At 42.2% G+C, this 22,984-nt stretch overlaps 1 protein-coding gene and 1 pseudogene across 2 annotated transcripts in view; one reads left to right on the top strand and one right to left on the bottom strand.

Annotated features, from left to right (window-relative positions):
- Positions 1-22,984, bottom strand: part of WDFY2 (WD repeat and FYVE domain containing 2) — a 222,229-nt gene that overhangs the window by 78,372 nt on the left and 120,873 nt on the right. The gene's annotated exons all lie outside the window — the stretch shown is intronic.
- On the top strand, positions 6,642-7,406 carry LOC308511810 (small ribosomal subunit protein eS1-like; annotated as a pseudogene). Its single transcript has one exon. The product of its transcript is annotated as a small ribosomal subunit protein eS1-like (transcript).

The following is a 22,984-nucleotide window of genomic DNA, read 5'->3' as shown; positions in this document are numbered from 1 at the left end:
CCTGGACTTGGAAGTCTATTTCTTTCACCAGGTAGGAGAAGTTTTCTGTCATTATTTCTATTATTACTATTTTTCAATATCTTGCTCTCTCTCTTCTTCTGGCACCCCCATAATTCGGATGTTGGAACATTTGAAGTTGTCCCAGAGGCTCCTTACACTATCTCGATATTTTTGGATTCTTTTTTCTTTTTGTTTTTCCGGTTGGGTGTTTTTTGCTTCTTCGTATTTCAAATCTTTGACTTGATTCTTGCGATCCTCTAGTCTGCTATTGGAACTCTGTATAATATTCTTTATTTCAGTCAGTGTATGCTTAATTTCTAGTAGGTCCTTTTTCATATCCCCGAGGGTCTCACTAGATTTCTTGAGGGTCTCACTAAATTTATTGGCAGTTTCTAGAAAATTCTTGAAAAACCTTATGTGGGGTTTTGAACTCTATATCCAACAGTTTGCTTTCCTCCATTTCTGTCATTTGTGACCTGTTTCTGTGTCTCCACATTTTTTATGCTTTCCTGTGTTGACAGAGTGGCTTTCTGTGCTAGGTGTCCTATAGGGCCCAGTGGCTCAGCCTCCCCAATTACCTGAGATGGACACTCTTGGTGCACCCCCTTGTGGGCTTTGTGCACAGTCTTGTTGTAGTTAAGCCTTGACTGTTGTAGGTATCACTGGGAGGAATTGACCTCCAGGCCAATTGGCTGTGAGAATCAGCTGTCTCTACAATGGGAGAACTTCTGAGCTGGAGACACCCTTCTGGGGCAAGACTTGCTTCAGTGGTGCTTTGGTGCTCACTGAGTCTGCCCCCTGAGTGTGTCCCTTATGGATCTGAGGAGTTGTAATCTGGATGGTCCCATTCTGACCACTGGGTAAACTGGCTCTTGGATCTCTAAGGAGGTGCTAATTTAGCCTCTGCCTGAGCTACCCAGCAGAAGCTATGGAGAGATCTGCAGATTCCTGTTCTTTGGGGTTTGGAGGTGCCCAGATGAGGCCCAGCTGTGAAGCAATGCAAGCTGCTGTGGGGCCTTGGGCCTTCTTTTGAAAGTTCTAGGTCTCTCTGACCCAGCTGCAGTTTGTTAGGTAATTTTCAGATTGCAAAGAACCAGGCCTTTCATATGCAAAAGCCTCTGCACACAGCTTGGGTAGGGCGAGGTCTCAGGGAATCAACAGGGCGGAGCAGACAGCTATGGCTGATCCTCAGTCCTGCCCTAAGAGGCCCCAAGTCTCAGTGTCCCAGTGATGGCTGCAAGCACCTCTGAGAGAAAGCCGCCCTTGAGTTCCGACTGATGCCAGACAGTCCAGTTTCTCCCTGTATGAGTCTGGGTCCCCAGAGACTCGCCTGGAACTTGAGTTCAGAGCAGTTGGGAGCTTGGGACTCCCTCCCGATTGAAAACGACAACCATGTCCTCAGTTGCCAGACCTCTCCACGTGCGCCTCCATATCTCTGCACTTTACTTCCGCACCTCCTCTGAGTCTCAGTGTGCTTTTCTCTTTCCTTCTAGTTGTAGAATTTCCACTCAGCCAGCCTTCCTGTGGTTCTGGATGATGTCCGTTTTGTCTTTTAGTTGTATTTTTGAAGTGGTTAAGCAAGGCAGCACTTTCCGGTGTTTACCCATGCCGCCATCTTGGTTTTTCTCCTGATATTATTATTTTTTTTAACAATTTCTTCGTGATTTCTTCCTCAGTACTTCAATTGTCCTTTTGTTCTTTTATTTTTCTCTTTCATAGATGCCATGTTCTTTGGAAGCTTGTTTAGACCAAGTTCATGACCTTTTAGGCTTCTTCCACGTGAATAGAAGTTCACTTTTTGAATAATAAGAATTATATGTCATGGGTGGGGGAGGGGGAATCAGGATTTTAGAGATGCTTAAGTGGGGCATGGCCAAAAAAAAGAAAAAGTCTTATAGTGGTTATATAGGATTTTATAAGTGGTTCCTATGGAACCACTGCTTTAATGGTAACATGGTTTTACACTTTTCCACCCCCAAACCCCCCAGCACTGAATGCAAGTAACCAGACGCAGTTGGTTTTACAATACCTCTCCCAAAAGGACGGAAGGGAGAGGGTAAAAGAAAAAAATGACACACAGGTTGGAAATCAACTACTTCCAAGACTGCGTCTGGTAAATTTCAGAATCTTAAGGACAAATGCTCTTGGAAATTATTCAACAGATGAGGAATTTACCCTGCTCAAGGCCACAATATGAAGCCAGAACAATGATGTATTACACAACAAAGCCACTGAAGTACTATGCCTTCATTGCCCTTCAGATAGGAAAGAGACTGCATATTTTAAATAACTTCAAAACACAATAAAAGTTCTGCTATTATATTAAACAGCAGATTACATGACAGATCAGTTTACATAAACTCTAATTGGTAATACTTGTTTTTTAAACAAAAAATGGCTCAAACCTTTTGACAAAATTATTCTGAACAAAAAGTTGCCTGCTAAAATTGAAAATTACTTTTAGCTGATGTCATGAAATTTAGCCTGATAGTCAAGGCTGGCAACTAATGTTCAAACTTATGAAAGCAACTGGTGAAAGAAATTTGGACCTTTGGTTGTTAAGTTTTAGATTCTTGGAATTTTAGAGTTTGTAAGGGGTCTTAGAGATTGCATAGTACAATGACTCATTCTTTTTTATCTACTGATCTTTTGATTCACACAAACCTCAAAAAGCCTCTTCAAAAGGATACTGAAACCTGGGTGAATGTCTCATTGAATTTCTATGAGCAAAGGAAAATATTTCAGTGCAAATTCTGAAATCACTGCACACTTCAGAAAATCCAGATGACAATACATATAACAAACACAAAAGATAGATAAGTACAAGTACAACTCATGCCTCCCTCATTTTCTGTTACCTAAGTCTATTGCCTAGAAACACTACTAACTGGTATGCCATGGACATTGACAGTCAGTATACTATTTGGTAGTGTACTGACTAAAAATGAGCTTGGCCTGGGAGGTATCTTTGCCAACTACCCTTTCTCTCCAGTCAATTTCTTTTACACATTTAGTAATCAGATCTTTACCATCCTTCTTAAACCCACATCCCTTCCAATGCACTTCCAACTAAAGTACATTTGTGCTTGACAGTGGCCTGCACACCCCCACTACCTAGCCTTTGCACTAGTCTCTCCTTTGCAGGAAACTGTTCCCTTTCCCCAATCTCCATCACTTTTCATATTAACCCTTCTAGGCAAGGTTGAATGGTCTGCTCATATGATCACCCCAGACAGAATGAATCTGACCTTTGCTGAAATTCAACAGGCTCATCTTTTATGGTCTTGATCACAATCTGCATTAATTAGAGCTATCTATGATCAGATTATTTTATCTTTCCTCATAGATTTTTAAATAGAAAAAAATGGAATTTTTGTTTTCTTTCTTAATACATGTGTCTCCTATATGTCCAGCATTTCCCCCAATATGCCATGAAGGAGAGGTAATCAATAAATATTTATAAAGTAATAAGCATTCCTTTTGGTTTTTTATGTCAAAATTTTAATTGTACTAATATTATAAACACTCTACCTCAAGGTCTTTGCAATGTTTGTTCTTCTACCGTGAACACTCTTTCCCCAGATATCAGCATGACTCACTACCTCAACCTTCAATTTCTCTGCTCAAATGAGACCTCCTCAATGAGGCTTAACATATATGTCTATCCTTTTAAAATTTGCAATCGGTCTCCTCTACCCCACCCTCACATTCCCTGTCCTCCTTACTTTGCTTCATTTTTTCCCATAGCACCTATTACCTTCTAACATATTTAAGTTTTTATATTTTTCTTTTTTAAAAAATATATTGTTTTGATTTTTTTACAGAGAGGAAGGGAAAGGGGTAGAGAGTTAGAAACATCGATGAGAGAGAAACATCGATCAGCTGCCCTTGGTACATGCCCTTGACCGGAATCGAACCTGGGATCCTTCAGTCTGCAGGCCAACGCTCTATCCACTGAGCTAAAAATGGTTAGGGCATATTTCTTGTTTATTAAATGAAACATACAAAAGAAGAGGAATGGGGAAGGAGAGAGTTCATTGATGTATCTCAAGCAGTTAGAGCACTGACTGGCACATAGCAGCTTCTTCAACATTTTAGTATGGGTGCATGCCGGAGACCAATTCCAGCATGACAGCAGGGCTGCATCTGGGAATGGCTGAAGGCATTTCCCCAAGCCTGAATAAGATACATTAAATTGATTTCTTGGCTGCCAGACAGCTAAAAGGCATCTTAATCTACATGTTATTGCCTCCTACTGGCCAAACACCTGAACAGCCGTAGGCTAATTTCCCCATTCTAACAATGTTTCTGTGTACCCTTTGAAGTGTATATCTCTGCCTCGCCTCAGGACAAGTTGTGTTAATAAAAAGCATGGGGTTCTGGGGACGAGGAGAACCTAAGGCCTTAGACTTAAGACCTTAGATCTTAGCTCCTTTAGCTAAGCTCCTCTGACCCCCAAAATGCCTTTCAAAATTATATTTCGTCTCCAGACTCTTTATTAGTCTCTGGACTCTTATTTAATATCTACACACAGCCTTCTCCAGATTCCTGAACCCTTCTTGATGCTGGAACAAGAACCCCGGCAGGTGCAGCAAACAAGTATGACATTAGGTTTATGCTTTTATATAGAGAAGACATCAAAAAAGGATTAAGTGATTTCCTCATCAACAGTAGGCTAGGAATGGTGAAAAAGGGGGACACCTGAACTAGTTTTAACAGTAAAGAGAAATTTTTAAAAAATCCTATATAATAAAAGCATAATATGCTAAGTGTCCGGTCAAACAGTCAGACGATCAACCAATCAGAGTAATATGCTAATCATATGCTAAGGCTGCTCAACCACTCCCTATGACATGCACTGACCACCAGGGGGCAGATGTTCCGATCGGTAGGTTAGCTTGCTGCTGGGGTCCAGCCTATCAGGACTGAGTGAGATGGGCTGGACATGCCCTGGAGCCCTCCCACAGTCCCTCCCCAGCTGGCCAACCTCCCACGTCCCTCCCTGGCCCGATCATGAACTGGTGGGGTCCCTCGGCCTGGCCTGTGCCTTCTCACAATCCAGGACCTCTCGGGAGATGTCGGAGAGCCGGTTTCAGCCCAATCCTGCTCAATGCAGGAGCTGTCCCCTGGTGGTCAGTGCGTTCCCACAGAAGCAGTGCTGCTCAGCCAGAAGCCGGGCTCACAGCTGGCAAGCGCAGCAGCAGTGGTGGGAGCCTTTCCCACCACTGCAGCAGCACTAAGGATGTCTGACTAATGGTTTAGGTCTGAGGGCTCCCAGACTGTGAGAAGGCTCAGGCCGGGCTGAGGGACCCCTTCCCCTGCCCGAGTGCAGGAATTTTGTGCACTGGGCCTCTAGTAATAAAATAAAACAAGCCTAAATCAGAAAAAAAAATAGTAGGCTTGGAAGTAAGAACTAGATTTCTCAATTTGGGGTCAATGCTAACCACAATAGGTTTGAATAAAAATATGTACAATCACCAGACATTCAAATAATAAAAGAAAAAAGGAAGGGAACCTAATTACTAAAGCTATTACTTTTTGTAATCAATGCCAAAAACTAAAAGAGCACTTGGTTTTGACTCAAATCTCAGGACTAATCAATGTTTTACTTCCTAGTTCAATAGCAAAACACCATAATATGTTGCTGCTTTTTTTTTTTTTTTTTTACAATTAACATATAACATTTTATTAGTTTTAGGTATACAAAATAATGGCTTGATATTTGTATTCACTGTGATGAGTTGTTTTATAAAGTTAACTGGTTCTAACCATGGTCTCTGCGCTAAAATGTTGTTACATTTTTCTGTATTTAAACTGACAGATTTTCAGCCTGAACATTATTTAAACCAATAAGTGTGCAGAGAGCAAGTAATGAGCAAACATTACCTATTCAACCCAGTTTTACTAGCCAAAAATGGTGCTCACAAAAAACAAACTGGCTTAAAACTTCAGAGTTTTTAAAAATTTCTTTAAACTTGAGATGACAAATAATTATGTAAAAACCTCTAATTTCAGATAAAATTATTAACTTTATCAAAAAGTAAATTAAAGTTCATCTTTTCTTGAAATGAACAGAATTTCTGCTATAAAAATAATAATTAATACTTATTGAGACCTTTATATAAATTACCTCATGTGATCCTCTTAACAACGATGAGGCACATATTCTTCCTAATCTACAGTGAGTAAATTGAGCCTTATGTGAAGTTAACCAACTTGTATGTCATTATCCAGCTAAAAGATGACAGAGCTGGAATTCAGATGCAGAATTCTCTGGGAGCAGTTCATACCTCAACAACCACGATATCTGCCCCTGATATCTGAAGGCAAAGTGTGTTAACAATGATTTTTCCCATGAATTCTGAGTAAACTCTACCTGATAAAGGGATAGAAGAGAGGAATAAAACAATCACTTATTCCATATCTGAGCTGGTGGGAAACAAGGGCTTCTATAAGAATGATTAGAATGTAAGAATGAAAGTAAAAGAATAAAGAAACTCTGGAGGGAAACACGGTGCAACTAGCTTGGTTTTCATTCACTTGAAAACTATTACTGAGGTTTCAATTTGTGCAAGGCTCTCTACTGGGTATTGGAAATACCAACGCATGTAATGTTTCCTGCCTTCAAGTTGCTCAGGCTAATGGAGGTTAGAAACAAACAAACAAACACAAAAAAACAAGGAAATAAGGTGATCAGCAAGAACAAGCACCTTATGAAAGGCAGCAAAAGAGGAGCTAAAAAGGAAGCAGTTGATCCATTTTCTAAGGAAGACTGGTGTGATGTGAAAGCACCAGGTATGTTCAATATATGAAATATAGAAAAACACTAGTCACGAGAACTCAAGGAACCCAAATCGCATCTGATGGTCTCAAGGGTCATGTTTTAGAAGTGAACCTAACTGATCTGCAGAATGATGAAGTTGCATTTAGAAAATTCAAGCTAATTACTGAGGATGTTCAGGACAAAAACTGCCGGACTAATTTCCATGGCATGACTCTTCCCCATGCAAAATACGCTCCATGGTAAAAAAAATGGCAGACCATGACTGGAGCTCATGTTGATGTCAAGACTACTGATGGTTATTTGCTTCATCTATTCTGTGTTGGTTTTACTAAAAAAAAAAAAAAAAAATGCAGTATTCAGATTCAGACGACCTCATATGTTCAGCACCAACAGGTCCACCATATCTGAAAGAAGATGATAACAAATGACTTGAAAGAAGTGGTCAATAAAATGATTCCAGATAGCAGTGCCAAACTATGTAACCACTCCATGATATCTTTCTTAGAAAAGTAAAGTGCTGAAGAAGCCCAAGTTTGAACTGAGAAAACTCAAGGAGCTTCCTGGTGAAGGTAGCAATTCTAGAAAACCTACTGGGAATGAGACAGGTGCTAAAGTTGAATGAGCCCCAAGTCCAAGAATATGTTTAAAATTCAGACATTTAATGGCAACAAATAAAAATCCTATTTGTGAGGGGATGGGGGAGGAATAGGGGAAAATAAGAAAACAAGGAAATTAGAATTTACTAAATTTCTCCTATTTACTATTTTGAGGAACTCTATGTGTTATCTTACTTAATATACAATCATATAAACTAATATGTATGTAATATACATATAAACTAATAATTAATTACACATAAATATTATAGCAGAAATTTCAACTAAATGCTATGAGAGGCCTTAAGAAGGGCCTTTTAACCCTGCCCTCGAATAGGACAGGCTTCTCATAAGAATGGGTTTGGGGCTTTAAGCTAATTGTTAAAGATATGAGAGGAGTTCCTCAGGGGGAAGGAAGCAGGAGGTCAGTAACGGTAACAGCCTCTTTTAGCAAGGGGACTCCATGTATATGGGCATGGATTTGTGAACCATACAAGTATGATATTTGGGTAAGAGAGTTTGTAATAAATGAAGCTGACAAAGTAGGCAGGAATTAAGAAATGTGAATTATATTCTTCCAGAAGTTGTTGAGAGTCTATACACAGAGGAGTGGCATGATTACACTAGAATTTTAGATATGTGATGGCAGAGTAGCTATAGGAAACTAGATAAGAGACAGTAGGAACAGTCAGGGGCTTACTGCAACAGTCCAAGCAAATGCTGTGAGGGACAGAAAGATTTAAAGTATTGGTGGAAATAAGCAAAAAAGGAGAGTCTGGGGAAAGCTCTGAGGTAAGTCAGTAGGCCAGGGCATTGATTGCTGTAAGATTTGAGGGGGAAATGTAGATCTACTATAACTCCTACTTCTAGTTGTGGCTCCTTGGTGATGTCATTTACTGAAGGAAGGAGAAAGAGCATATGTTGGGGAAAGAGAATTATTTCTATTTAGAATATGCTAAATCACAAGTCTTAGATACTCGAGGTAGGAATGCCATGTAAGCAGCTAGGAGTCATAGTTCAGGCTCTGGAGGACAGAATAGGCCATCTTGAGAACTGTATATGTAGGATAATTAGGCTGCAGGCGCAGATCACCAAGAAAGTTTGCAGCACAGGCAGAACCTTGGAGAGCACTGACATCTAAGGCTTTGCCAGAGAAGGAAGAGCCAGTAAAAACATCTGGAGAGCCCTAGCCCGTTTGTCTCAGTGGATAGAGCATCTGCCTGAGGACCAAAGGGTCCCTGGTTTGATTCTGGTCAAGGGCACATATCTCAGCTGCAGGCTCCTCCCCATCTGGGCCTGGTCCAGGCTCGTGCAGGAGGCAACCAATCAATGTGTTTCTCTCCATCGATATTTCTCTCTGTCTTTCCCTCTCTCTTCCACTCTCTCTAAAAATCAATGAAAGACTATCCTCAAGTGAGGATTAAGAAATGAAAATAAAATAAATCTCAAGAAAAACCAAACATCTGGAGAGAACTTGGGGTTTACTAAATTGAAAATAGGTCATGCATGCATATAAGTCTAACCAATGGACACAGACACCAGGGGGGTAAGGGCATGAGTAGGGAGGGATGGGTGTGTGTGTGTGGGGGGGGGGGGGCAATGGGGAGATAAGGACACATATGCTATACCTTAATCAATAAAGAAAAAAAAGAGAAGAAATGAAGATTTACTAGGGACTGAGCTTGACAGTATGGTAAAATGACTCCATAATTCAAACCAATAGGAGAACTGATAAAAGCATAAGAATAGAGGCTATGACAGTAGATAACAATATAATAAAAAGATGCTGAGAAAAACAGGAAAAAAAAAGAAAATAGCACACTAATTACCCAACCCACTGGAAGGCACCTTTTCAGCTCTTTTCTCTTCTAGCCATGACAGATAAGCTCTCGGCAAAAGAACCTGCCCTATCTTTCCAACCCAAGTGACCAGTTGGACCTGAGTGATTGCTGCTGATGGAAAAGCTGTGCTGTTCTACATGGCAGTACAATTAGCAGTCTTTTGGCAATGTGTAATCTGCCTCAATGAGATTAATGTGTAATACTGATAGTTTTCTTCCTATACTAAGAGTATTTACGAAAATGTCATATTCACTGGTAACTATGAGTAGAGTTATCCCTCATCTGTGGGAATGGATGAGTGAATTGTGATTTGTGGCACCTACATTCAAGGTATAGTGCTACAGGAGTCATAAATAAACAGGGAGGGGAGCCCACTTTGTAAACAAAACCTCCTCTGGGTTACCACCATCCTGAGTCACTATAGCATCCAGCTGCAGTAAAACAAAGAAAACACAAGCCCAGCAGCAAACCCCAGCACTGCACCCATGATCAGGGCAGACCCAATGCCACTCCCTTCTCTAACGTAAGCTTCTAGGCAGCAAGGCTAGAAAAAAGCCTGCTTTCAAGACTCTCTCAGATCAGAGTAGATGTAGTAACACGAGATGATGGCAATTCAGTGACAAAGGGACTATAAAAGAGTAACAGTGTCCTTCACACATTTTGGCTTGAGTTCTCAATCTTTATATCAAAGGAATAAATGGCAGATGGCTCCTTGGGGTTAGTTTCATGACTCTGTTGTTGTCAAGGTACTCTGGGAGGAATGCCTTCAAAGGTGACTGACATGGAATACCATATCAGTCCTTCTAGGCTCTGAACCTTGCGATCTAAAGGACAGTGATATGAGAACCATGACCCGATATATAGTTTGTATAAAGGATTAACTTAAAATAAAAATTAGAAAAATATTTGTGCACATAAAGATATTATTTTCACATGTCTACATGGAAATCCTATATAATAAAAGGGTAATATGCAAATTGACTCAACGGCTGTTCTACTGGTCGCTATGTTGAGTACTGATCACCAGGGGGCAGATGCTCAACGCAGGAGCTGCCACTGGTGGTCAGTGTGCTCCCACAGGGGAAGTGCCACTCAGCCAGAAGCCCTGAGCCATGCTCATGGCTGGCGAGCACAGTGGAGGTGGTGGGAGCCTCTTCTGCCTCTATGGCAGCACTAAGGACCCCTCGGGGGATGTCTGACTGCTGGTAGGCAGACATCCCCCAGGGGTCCTGGACTGCAAGAAAGTGCAGGCCAGGCTGAGGGCCTCCCTTCCCCCGCTCCCCAGTGCATGAATGTCGTGCAATGGGCCTCTAGTAATTAATAAAATATTTGTGACAGATTCCTAGTGTTAAAAAAATTGTAGGACCACAGATAGCTCTCTGGACACTGGCCCCTAAAATTCAGACTCCCAATTGAATAGTAAGTTATGTAGCTCTTGATGGCTGGTAACCTTCCCGCCTCCTATACTCTTAGTTCACTGGAGTAAGGTTGTCTCTTGTGACGAGAAATTTGCTACATCTTCTCCAGCCACCCATTCAGAGTATCTTTAGTAATTGCACACTTCTCTGAGCCCAACCTTCTCCTGAGGGTGATGAAAATTAAAATGGCAACAACTTGGATTAAAAAAAACTTTGCAGAAAAAACTTGTATTTGACAGCCCACATTTTGCAAATTACTGGTAAATTACTGTGATAAGGCAGCAAAGACTCAGAGAAAATGGGACTAGAAATAAGTTGAGTCATCCTAAGGAGTATGCCACCACAAAGCCACTTCCTCTTCTTTGGAACCAGCCAACTAAATCCACATGACATAGATTATAACCAAGGCTTCTGGCTACCACCAGTGGAGGATGCTGCTGCTAATGACAATAATGTTGCCAGGAGCTAACACTTATGGAGCACTTGATATACAAAGGCACTGTTCTAAAAGCTTAATGTATATGATGTCAGATAATCCTCACAACAACTCTATCAAATGGATATATTATTCTCGTTTTACAGATAAGAAAAGTAAGAGTAGAGCAACTTGCCCAGGGTGACACAACTTGTAGAGTGAGAGCTGTGATTTGACTCAGGCAGTTTGATCCAGAGTCTATGCTCTTAACCTATCTATATTGTCAACTTGATTGACTATATTAATTAACTCACTCACTAATTCATTTGACAAATATTTAGTTACAATTCATAGGCACTGTACTGGGGTGTCAAGGATGTAAGGATGTAACAAAGAGTCAAGCTAAACAGCCAATGTCTTGTGGAGCTTATGCTGAATACATGTACTAATCAAATAATTACCCATATAAGTATAAAATGGCAACTATGACAACTGTTACAGAGGAGGGGCACTCAATGCTATGAGCAGTTATAATCCAGGGACATGTTGGAAGATTGGGGAAGACTTCCCTAGAAAATAAAAAGTAAACTATCTGAATGACGATAGCTTAAGTAGGTGAAGGGAGGAAGGAAGCATATTCACAGAGAGCTCTGTGAAAGGAGGGAACATAGTGAGTCTAAGGGATTAAAAGTTGGCCACTAAGGCTGAAACTCCAAGAGGAAGGGCTTTGCACAAAAGGAGGCTGCAGAGGGCAGGGGCAGACATGGCAAGATCGCACAGGCCACGTGAAGAATTTTGGCCTGTGTCCCTAAGAGTAAGGGAAAGACATTACAGATGCTTGGCGGGGGAAATAACAAGGTAAAATGTGTTTTTTAAAAGGTCCTTCTAGCTCCAATATGGAAAACAAACTGGAGGAGGCAGAAGGGATATGGAATGACCAGTGAGGGGGTCAACCGAGGGTCCAAGGAGAAGACGATGGAACAGGGCAATGGTGGTGCTGGTTGGGGGGGTGCGAGGTGATAATGATGATGATGTTGATGATGAAGAGGGGTGGAAGCTGAAAAGTATTTAAGAGGTAAAAATCAATTAAGTAATGGACTGGATAGAGTCTAACAATGTGGAAGGAAGATGACTCCAAAAATCCCTGGTTCTTGCAAGAGGGTAAACAGTGGTTACAGTCACTAAAGTAGGAACACTGAGAAAAAGCAGGTGTGTAGGGAGGAACAATGAGTCTGATTTTGGACCTGGTGAATTTGAGGTTCCTTTGAGATAATCAACAGGAAATATTAAGAAGGAAGTTGGAACTTCAGAGAACGATGTTTCTCTCCCTCTCCCTTTCTCACTCTAAAACCAACTAAACAAAAGCATGTCCTCGGTGAGGATTAAAAAAAAAAAAAAAAAGTCAAGCTATTCAGAAAAGTTGAGTAGCAAATATAAAGCCATGATATGGATGAGACTGTCTTGAGAGAAATAGCGAGGGCCTAGGAGCAGAGACACTCCAACAGTGAATCAAAGTTGGTTAGATGGCATTCTATGATGCAGAGACAACACAGCCAGAGAGTAGGAGGAAAACCAAGAGAGTATTGTGCTGTTAGATGTACATAAAGAGACTATTTCAGAAAGAAACAGCAGAGCTAAATGCTGCACGGAGGTCAAACATGATGAGGACTGAAAAATGTCAGGTACATAGATCCACATGGAGGTCTTTTTTTAAAAATATTTTTTCATTGATTTCAGAGAGAGAGAGAGAGAGAGAGAGAGAGAAAGAAACATCAATGATGAGAGAGAATCACTGATCGGCTGCCTCCTGCACACCCTCTTCTGGGGATGGAGCCCACAATCCAGGCATGTGCCCTTGACTGGAATCAAACCCGGGACCCTTCAGTCTGCAGGCCGACGCTCTATCCACTGAGCTAAACCAGCTAGGGCTGGAGGTCTTTTGTAACCACAGCCAGAGCTACTTGGGCAGACTAATGAAACTAGAAGCCAGACTGCAGTGGTCTAAGAGAGGGAAATGAGAAAATATAACAAGTGACTATGGACAACTCTTTTGGGAAGTTTGATTATAAGAAGAGAAGTGAGACAGAACACTGGGTGAATAGGAAAAAGAGTTGTGACGTTTTAGCCTTTGTTTCCAATAAAAAGAAACTTGAGTGTGTTTAAAAGCCAATGTGAAGGATCCAAGGTGTTGAGGGGGAGTTATTAAGGTATATCACTAAGGGAAAGTAACTTGAAAAATAATACACTCATCAATTCCTAGCCACTGCCTTTCTGAAGCATGGATATGATGCTTAATATGGCCAAAATAAGATGACCATCTTCTGAAACAGTAACACAATGTCCCTATAAGGACATCCAATGTGGCAAATAACTCCTGTAGGGAGTATATAAGTAATTTCAGTTCACTGTACACTCTACTGGATCTCCTCAACACCCAATTTAAAATACAGGGCAATCTGGTGCCCCTATGGGTATTCATGCTACAGAATCTGTCTTAAAAGTAGGATCAAGAGGACCTTCAAAACTTTATAATTGCATGGAGGTACCACTAAATTGTTTTGGTACATGGAATGCTCTTGGCACCTGCATTCACTACTAGTTTACCAAGTTTTTAGATAACATGCAGGTACTGAACAATAGACATCAGGGTTACATGTACAGTGACATAACTAGAGGAGATAGGTTTGTCCTTGAGAGGTTTTCAAAAGCTCTATGATCCACACAAATATTGAAGGCATGCTAACTTTCACAAAAACAGTGGTTTCCATGACAAAACCATCTTCAAGGAATGCTATATAACAAAAGGCTAATATGCAAATTGACCAAATGGAAGCTATGACATGCACTGACCACCAGGGGGCAGTCGCTCAACACAGGGGCTGCCCCCTGGTGGTCAGTGGAATGCATCATGACTGACAAGTCAGCTTTAGCACTGCTGTCTCTGAGTTAATCAGGGGGAAGGTTTTCAAAATATTTTCTCTCCAGTACGAGTGGCCCAACTGTACATTCCATTTGGGTACAACAGAAGTGCCTTATTCATGTTACTTGTGTCAACCGATGGTCCTTGGTGCCAATTCAATGCCAACACAATCCCCAATATGAGGTGCAGTGAAGAAGGAAACTTTATTCAGTACAAACAGCTCAATGTACCGCATGGCTGTGAAAACAGCTAGATTGTGCGGCAGCCCTGGGCCATGACTTTCTTCAGCTAAGCAGCTCAGCTGTGGTCTGCTCTGGTCTGCCCCCTTGCTCCTGAGTCACTCTGTTCTGCTCTTGGTGTTTTATCTGTAGCCCTAGCCAGGGAAAATGCAGCCTTCAGTCTTTCCTAGAAAGGGAAAATGTGCTCCCTAAGCCAGAGGGGAACTGGCTTATATGGGCAGAAATCCCTGCTCCTTGTCCCTGATTGATCTGTCCTCATGTAAATAAGGACTGCCCAAACTCCCAGTTTGATTGGCCCAAAAGGCACTGTCCTGATTAGTCAGAATAGAGCCACTCTGGTTAGCTGGAGCTGTGCAGCTCTGATTGGGTGGGAAAAGCCTTAGTCCTATTGGTTGAAATAAGATTCCAGGACTCCTTTATAAGGGCTGGCTCAGAGAGCAGGAACACAGTGAAAACAGGCAGTTCAGCAGTTCAGTGTAATCTTCTCCCTAAAGTGCAGTTTGTGTAAGAGGCTCCTGTGTAGAAATGGCTGCTAGACTCTGTTTTGTTGTTTTTAATTTTAGTCCAGTTAGCCACCAAGAGCCCTTTCTAGTAGGTGTCTTCTTTCTCAGGGTTCATACTTTTCATCACTGTAGAATGTGATCTCACCATTTGGGTTCACTCCCTGTAGGCTCATTATAACCCACAAAAATACACAACTCACCCAAAGCACCTCATTAAATTCTTTTAAAAAAAAATCCATTTAGCAATGGCTTGATGCATGGAATAACAGAGCTTCCAATTTATTATTGTCCATCCTAAGGCAATTCCTTGCCATTGGGCTGTCCTAGTTGTATGAAGAAATCAACTTGGTATTATAAGAAAATCTATCCAAGGCTCAGGGAAGTCCTAGCTGCCACCACTGTCTTGATATGTGACCTACCCAAAAGATCACTTAATCTAGGGGAGGATGGCATTAGATTAAAATTAAAGCCCTTCAGTTCTAACATTTTATGTCCCCCAAGGGGATTTTGAATCATCCTCTTTTAATATCTTTGGGTACCTCTTCCTGAAGGCATCATATTACACACTCACAAAACTGATTCCTAATAAACAGAACACTATTATGAAAATACCATAGGTACAATATAACCAACTGTACTAAACTGAATTGTGTCCTCCTGAAATTTATATCCTGTCCTCCTGAAATTTATATTCACCTGGAATCTCAAATGTGACCTTATTTGGAACTAAGGTCTTCACAGACATAATTAGTTAAAATGAGATCACAACTGGATTAGAATGAGCCCTTAATCCAACGACTGGTACCTTGTGAAGACACAGAGACAGAGAGGAGGGAGATGAAAAGATGGAGGTAGGGGCGGGAGCGACATATCTATAAACCAAGGAATGTCAAGAACTTCCGGCAACCACCAGCAGCTCCAGAAAGACAAAGGATTCTCTCCTAGAGCCTCTAGAAGGAGCCTGACCTTTTTGATACCTTGATTTCATATGTATAAACCCCAGGAACTGTGAGAGAACAAATTCCTTTTTAAAGCCACCAGTTGGCAGTACTTTGTTACAGTGGCCCTAGGAAAGTAATATAGCAGGTATTGATATGCTGTAACTGGTGAGGACTCATCTGGCTATCATGGGAATATACAAGGTGTCCCCCCAAAATTCATACACACTTTGAATAATAATTAATTCCAATGGATTAAATTTGAAAAAGAAACATCAATTGAGCTGTTAAGTGTGCATACATTTTGGGGGGATACCCTATATATGACTGTTACAAATACTAAAATACTTTGGAACTCCTGAATATAATAAAACACTTAAGAGTTCAAGATCCTGGTTTCAAGTGATAATAACAGATATGATGATTCTTGGATTTCCTTCTATGGATGCTGAAAATTAATAAATAGAAACCCAAAGTTCTTCACATGGCCTGTGCGATCCTGCCATGTCTGCCCCTGCCCTCTGCAGCCTCCTTTTGTACAAAAAATGGAGTTGGGAGGTTAAAAGAGAGTGAACTCACATACACATGTTACTCAATGCACACTACTGACCACAACAGGAAGAGATGTACCTTGCATTTCTGACAGGAAGTGCTGCTACTTCAGCAGAAGGAAGAAACGATTCCTCCTTGTCCAGTAATAGCTCAGCCAATGGGAGACTGACATATGGAGTCAATGGAAAAATCACTATACTTCAAACTTTCAGTTTCCTCTAATGGACTTTCTGTTTAAAGCAACTCCTCCCAAGTGCAAGAAAAGGTTGTTTTCCTCCTTTGTTTGTGCTTGGTTCACCATTTGAATGCATGTCCCACATTTTAATTCTTTGTTGTTCTCAAACAAACCCATTTTGGTGGAAAACTATATCCGGTTATTTGTTAAAGGTCATTTTAAAAGAGGTAATTACCTTTTATTTAGAAAAGTAATATCCCCTCTTACAGAAACTACATTCCTTTCCCTTGAAACTACAGGAAGGGGGATAATTTCTGCTTCCCTATTACAACAAGGATTCTTCTGCCTGAGTGATGACTATAAACTCTGACATCAATTCCCCATCTATGATTCTGCCAAGACATACACATTCTGAATTCCATCATGTGAAGCAATTTTAGAAAATTAAGAAATACAACTAGTGAAATAGAATGACACAAAGTAATTCTATTGTAAAGTTGTTAATCTAATTGTAAAATATGAATCACCAAGTAATAATAAATGATAAAGACATATTCCTTCAATAGTCCCAAAAGTTCATCAGATTTCTAGTCTTGCCTGAAAAAGAGGCAATGAAAGCCTCATTAAAGCATATTTTAGGTCCCACAAACTCTCAAGGACCCATTATGTTTCCACTTTAAAAAAATATATGTTTTTATTGATTTCAGAGAGGAAGGGAGAGGGAGAAAGAGATAGAAACATCAACGATGAAAGAGAATCAATGACCAGCTGCCTCCTGCATGCCCGCTACTGGGAATCAAGCCCGCAACCCAGGCATGTGCCCTTGACCAGAATCAAATCTGGGACCCTTCAGTCTGCAGGCCAACGCTCTATCCATTGAACCAACTGGCTAGGACCATTATGTTTCTACTTAAGTTTCTTAGTTGCTTGCTTCATATATGTGTTTATAAATTTCAGATAGCAGAGTTAAGCATAAAATTCTTAAACCGCCCAAACCAGTCACTTAAACACAGGATTCACTCATATTGTGTCAACTGCTAAGCGCAATTTATCTTGCCAGCTAAGTGCCCAACTTGGGCTTTAACATCCTGATGACTTAAATGGAAATGCCTTCTTTCCTTCATTCAACAGACATTTTACAAAGCTTCTACAGAGGTCCAGGATTCTGTTAGGACACAACACTGAAGCAGACATAGTCTCTGCCTTCAGGCAGTTCACAATCTAGTGAAAGAGATCCACAGATAAAAAGGCAGGGAATGGAAAGCCTTTAGCAGGAATTCTTTACAGATGCAGAAATGGCTCCAGAAGAACAGATTGGGGTGAGGAAAAAGCCCAGGCTTCAAGGCACAGAGAGAAAGCTCCTGGCTCTGCTGAGAGATGTTAATTGATTAAGTAAGCCAGAAAAGACACGTGTACTCTCTAGGCCTTAGTGTCCTTACTGAGAAATGTGAGTAATAATACCATGGGAGGATTATTGTAACGCTGGAATGATATGATGTATGTAAAGCAGAGTGCCTGGTGCACAGGAGCTGCCAATAAATATTTAATTCTCTTTATGTTTTCATTCCTTTGGATAACCAATGTGAACTCACAGTAATATCTATGATAATAAAAGTATAATATGCTAATTAGACCAGACAGCCGAACAACCTTCCGGATGTCCTTCCAGAAGACCTTCCAGACAAAGCTGGGACTGCGAGGACCAAGGCAAGCCGCCATGGCTGTGAGGGCCAAGCCCCTTGCATGAATTTCGTGCATTGGGCCTCTAGTATACTATCCTATCTAATAAAAGACAAAAAGGGTAATTAACTGTACCTCCGCTACACTTCCCATTGGCTAATCAGGGCGATATGCAAATTTACTGTCAAGAAAGATGGTGGTTAACTGCCAACAAAGATGGCGGTTAATTTGCATACGCGCAATGATGGGAGGCGAAAGGGGAAAGACGGAAGAACGGTGATCGGCAACCCAGGCACAGGCAAGAGCTGGGGGGCGGGCAAAGGCCGCCTTTGCCCACCCCCTAGCCGGTGATCGCCACAGGAAAGCCGGGCAGCAGGCCAGGCGACATCCCCTAACCAGGGGTGCCGGCTGCCTGCGGCCGGTGATTGCCATGGCGATGGGAGGGAGAGAGAGCTGGGGCGCAGGCCAGGCAGCAACCTGGGACCCCCGGGGGCCAGGGTTGCCAGCTGGCCTGTGGCCCCGTGATCCCCATGGCGATCGGAGGGAGAGAGAGCCGGGGCGCAGGCAAGGTGGCAACCCGGGACCCCTGGGGACCGGGGTTGCTGGCTGGCCTGCAGCCCGTGATCCCCATGGTGATCGGAGGGAGAGAGAGCCGGTTGCAGGCCAGGCGGCATCCGGGCACCCCAGCACCTGACATGCAAAGGTCAGGGATGAAATGACTTTTCCCAACCACATCTGCAAATATCCTGGGGAAAGCATCACTGAAGAGTTCACAACTCTCTTACTTGGCAAGGAAGAAAAAAGTTGGCAACGGAAACAATCCCTTACATCAAAGTTAAGGTCCCTCTGGGTAAAAAAGAGTATTTCCAACGTAAAGGAAGGAGCAGGCAAAAATAATAGGTTCTCATGACTTCCACTGAAGATTGAGCACATGACAGAGTCAAAACGAACATACAAATTAAAACAGTGGACAATCAAATGACCTGAATCAACTGTCACTGTTTGTCCCAATAGCAGCAATGCTTATGTGATAATATAGTTTAACAAACATACAAAACAAGTCACATGATAAGAGAGGTTCGGCTTCTAAAGTAAATTGAATATGTTCTTTTAAAATTCTAATGTCCTTCCCTCTGACTATAATTCTTAATTTTCCAATCAGAAAATTACCCCAGGTGATCCAGTAACATGTACAACTCCAGTAACCTAGCTTATTTAAAAAAACAAACATCCCAACCATTTTTAAAATATTTAAATTGATATTTTAGGGTTAAAATTATAGAAGATATTTAGATCCAAATATATTTTCTGAATAGAAAATATTTCAGTTTTTGATTTAAAAAAATAAACATAAAACAATATATAAGTGATGCATTTTCCCAAGGAACTCTGAATTAGTACCTATCCCTCTAACTTTCTTCAAATTAAGAGAATCTATGGAGTTCCCTATACTGCACAAGTTTTAAAGAAAGAAAATAAGACTTTCTAAGAGCATCAAATACATGTTTTCTTATTTACAAACATATACACTCTTCTCTCTCTCTCTCTCTCTCTCTCTCTTTTTAAAATATATTCTTACTGATTCAGAGAGGAAGGGAGAGGGAGAGAGACAGAAACATCAATGATGAGAGAGAATCATTAATCGGCTGCCTCCTACACACCCCGTACTGGGGATCAGGCAAAAACCTGGGCATGCGGCCTGACCTAGAATCAAACTGTGACTCCCTGGTTCATAGGTCGATGCTAAACCACTGAGTCACACCTGCCGGGCTCAATTCTTATTTATAAATTCATTCGAAGGACATATACAGCTTGAAAGCTTTGGAAGCAGTTTCAGAAATAACTAGCTTTTAAGTAACAAGAAAACAGTTATAGAAGAAAGTTTAAATTAAAAGAAAAAAATTGTTTTAGTTTATTCAAGCGTGGGAACATCCTCCATGAAAATGTGTCCCTTGACTGTGGATGGCTAGGTGGCCTTATCACACCTTAGGAATTCAAATGCTTTTTACAATGACAAGAAAGAGAGTTTCATCTCATTTCTCTCCCAGAGTAGATGTCTGTCAACAGAAGGTGGACATCAATAAAACGAGGGGCTTGCACAATCAATCCAGAAAGTCAGCAATCTATGAATAATCCAGAACCCAGTATTTATATCCTCTGCCACACACCCTCCCTCCCAGCCAGTGAGCAAGATAATTACTCTCAAGTCAAGTTAAGTGCCCCCCAGTCACAGTGGCCCAATGCTGACATACAAAGCATACAAATAATTCTCACTCTCGCATAAAAGTGACAACTTTCTTGGAAGAAAAGCAGATACTGTAAATTTCTCAAAGTCTTCCTGAAACATTTTTTAAAGTAACTTTTACTTCTTTAGAAAAAATGCATACATGGCAAACCATCTGTAATAAAAGGCCCATTCTATAAAATTTTGCCTGGTCCTACTCATATCTGCAATCATAATCATATTTACAGAGAAATATATCTATACTAATAAAAGAGTAATATGCTAATTAGACTGGGAGACCTTCCAGATGTTCTTCTGGACAAAGCCATGGTGGCAGGGCTGAGGTAGAGGCGGTTAGAGGCCAAGAGGGGAGGGCAGTTGTGGGTGATCAGGCTGGTGGGGGGTGGGGCCATTGGGGGTAAGAAGACCAGCAGGGGGGCCAGTTGAGGGCAAGCAGGCCATCAGTGGGGGTCAGTTGGAGGTGATCAGGACAGCGGTGGGGTGGGCAGTTTGGAGTGAGCAGGCCAGCAAGGGGACAGTTGGGGATGAGCAGGCCAGTGGGGAGGGAAGGTAGGGGCGAGCAGGTCAGCAGGGGGTCAGTTTGGGGTGATCAGGTTGGCGGGGGGGCATTTGGGGGCAAGCAGGCCGGCAGTGGGGGGGGGGGAAGGGGCAGTTGGGGGCGAGCAGGCCAGCAGGCCGGCCCTACCCTGAGCGTGACTGAGGGTGGCATCGCAACCCCCCGATCCGCTCTGCTCTGTGCATGACAGGGGGCGGCGCCCCAACTCCCCAATCGGTCCTGCTCTGAGCCTGACCAGGGGCTGCACCTAGGGATTGGGCCTGCCCTCTGCCACCTGGGAGCAGGCCTAAGCCAGCAGGTCGTTATCTCCCGAGGTGTCCCAGACTTCGAGAGGACACAGGCCGGGCTGAGGGACCCTCCGCTCCCCCACGAGTGCACAAATTTTTGTGCACCTGGCCTCTAGTCCCATATAATAAAAGAGAAACATGCAAATTAGCCATCCCTCTGCTACGCTCAAGCCACGCCCACCAGCCAATCCAAGTGACTATGCAAATTATCCTACAAAGATGGCAGTTAATTTGCATATGCAGGTGTCAAGAGCCCCAGGAGGCGACAGCGGCCATGGCCGCAGGCTTATGGGTCTTTCACTGCCCCGGGAGGTGAGGCCGTAGCCATGCCTGCAGGCTCCTGGGACTTTCGCCAGTCAAAAAGGCGCGGCCGCCCGCACCTAGCCACGCCCGTAGGCTCCCGGGACCTTGCCGGTGGAGAGCAGGAGGTTTGGAGGACTTGGCAAAGCAGGCGATCACTGGACATAGAGCAGAGGGAGAGAGAGGGTGGCTTGTAGGGCGTGGCTTCCTCTGTCACCCCAGCTTCCTCATCACAGCTGTGAAAACTGACAGCAGGGAGGAGGAAGTCCCACCCCCACAGAATCAACCAGAATCAGCCATTGGTCAGACAGCTCTCAGCGGCCTGATAGCTAGGACTCTCATTCACCTGCATCTCAGACCGTGACAGTAGCGAGGTGGGACTATGTCTAAAGAATAACTGTTGATACAACATAACTCTGCAGCCAAAAGATGCTGGCATTATCAACAGAAAGTGTCTGCAGAGCAGCGTGCATCTGATCTTGAAAGAAGGCGGCGCCTGTCGCTGGATGTATCTGAACACCAGCTACTGGAAAAACGTCGCTCTGATGCCGAAAAACACCGGTGTTATTGACAGAAAATGTCTAAAGACCAACGTGCCTTTGAAGTTGAAAGAAGGTGGTGGCGACAACAGAATATGTCAAGAGAACAGTCATCAACAAGTACTACCAATACCAGTAGGAACTGCCTTCTAAGCGAAAATGGAGTACATGAGGATGCAATCCTCGAACATAGTTGTGGTGGAATGACTGTTCGATGTGAATTTTGCCTATCACTCAATTTATCGGATGAAAAACCATCCAATGGGAAATTTACTTGATGTTGTAGCAAAGGGAAAGTCTGTCCAAATGATATACATTTTCCAGATTACCTGGCATATTTAAAACCATTAATGACAAACGAAGATTCTGACAATAAAAATTTCATGGAAAATATTCGTTCCATAAATAGCTCTTTTGCTTTTGCTTCCATGGGTGCAAATATTGCATCGCCACCAGGATATAGGCCATATTGTTTTTAGAATACACGGACAAGTTCATCAACGTACTGGAACTTTACATCCTTCGGATGGTGTTTCTCGGAAGTTTGCTCAACTCTATATTTGGGATACAGCCAAAGCTACAAATAAAAGATTAGCAATGCCAGGAAACCAGGGCTGCTCAGAAAGACTCATGATCAACATCAACAACCTCATGTATGAAATAAGTCAATTAACAAAATCGTACAAGATGCTACATGAGGTAGGAAAGGAAGCCCAATCCGAAGCAGCAGCAAAAGGTATTGCTCCCACAGAGGTAACAATGGCAATTAAATATGATCGTAACAGTGATCTGGGTAGATATAATTCTCCCCGTTTACCGAGGTTGCTGTCATATTCAGAAACAAAGACCCTCCTTTTGAAAGGGACTTGCTCATTCATTGTAAACCAGATCCCAATAATCCAAATGCCACTAAAATGAAACAAATCAATATCCTGTTTCCTACATTAGATGCAATGACATATCCTATTCTTTTTCCACATGGTGAAAAAGGCTGGG

Source organism: Myotis nattereri, assembly GCF_964212035.1.
Source record: "Myotis nattereri genome assembly, chromosome: 2".
Classification (NCBI taxonomy): domain Eukaryota; kingdom Metazoa; phylum Chordata; class Mammalia; order Chiroptera; family Vespertilionidae; genus Myotis; species Myotis nattereri.
Note: the sequence above shows the minus strand (reverse complement) of the source record. Positions and strands in the feature narration are given on the sequence as shown.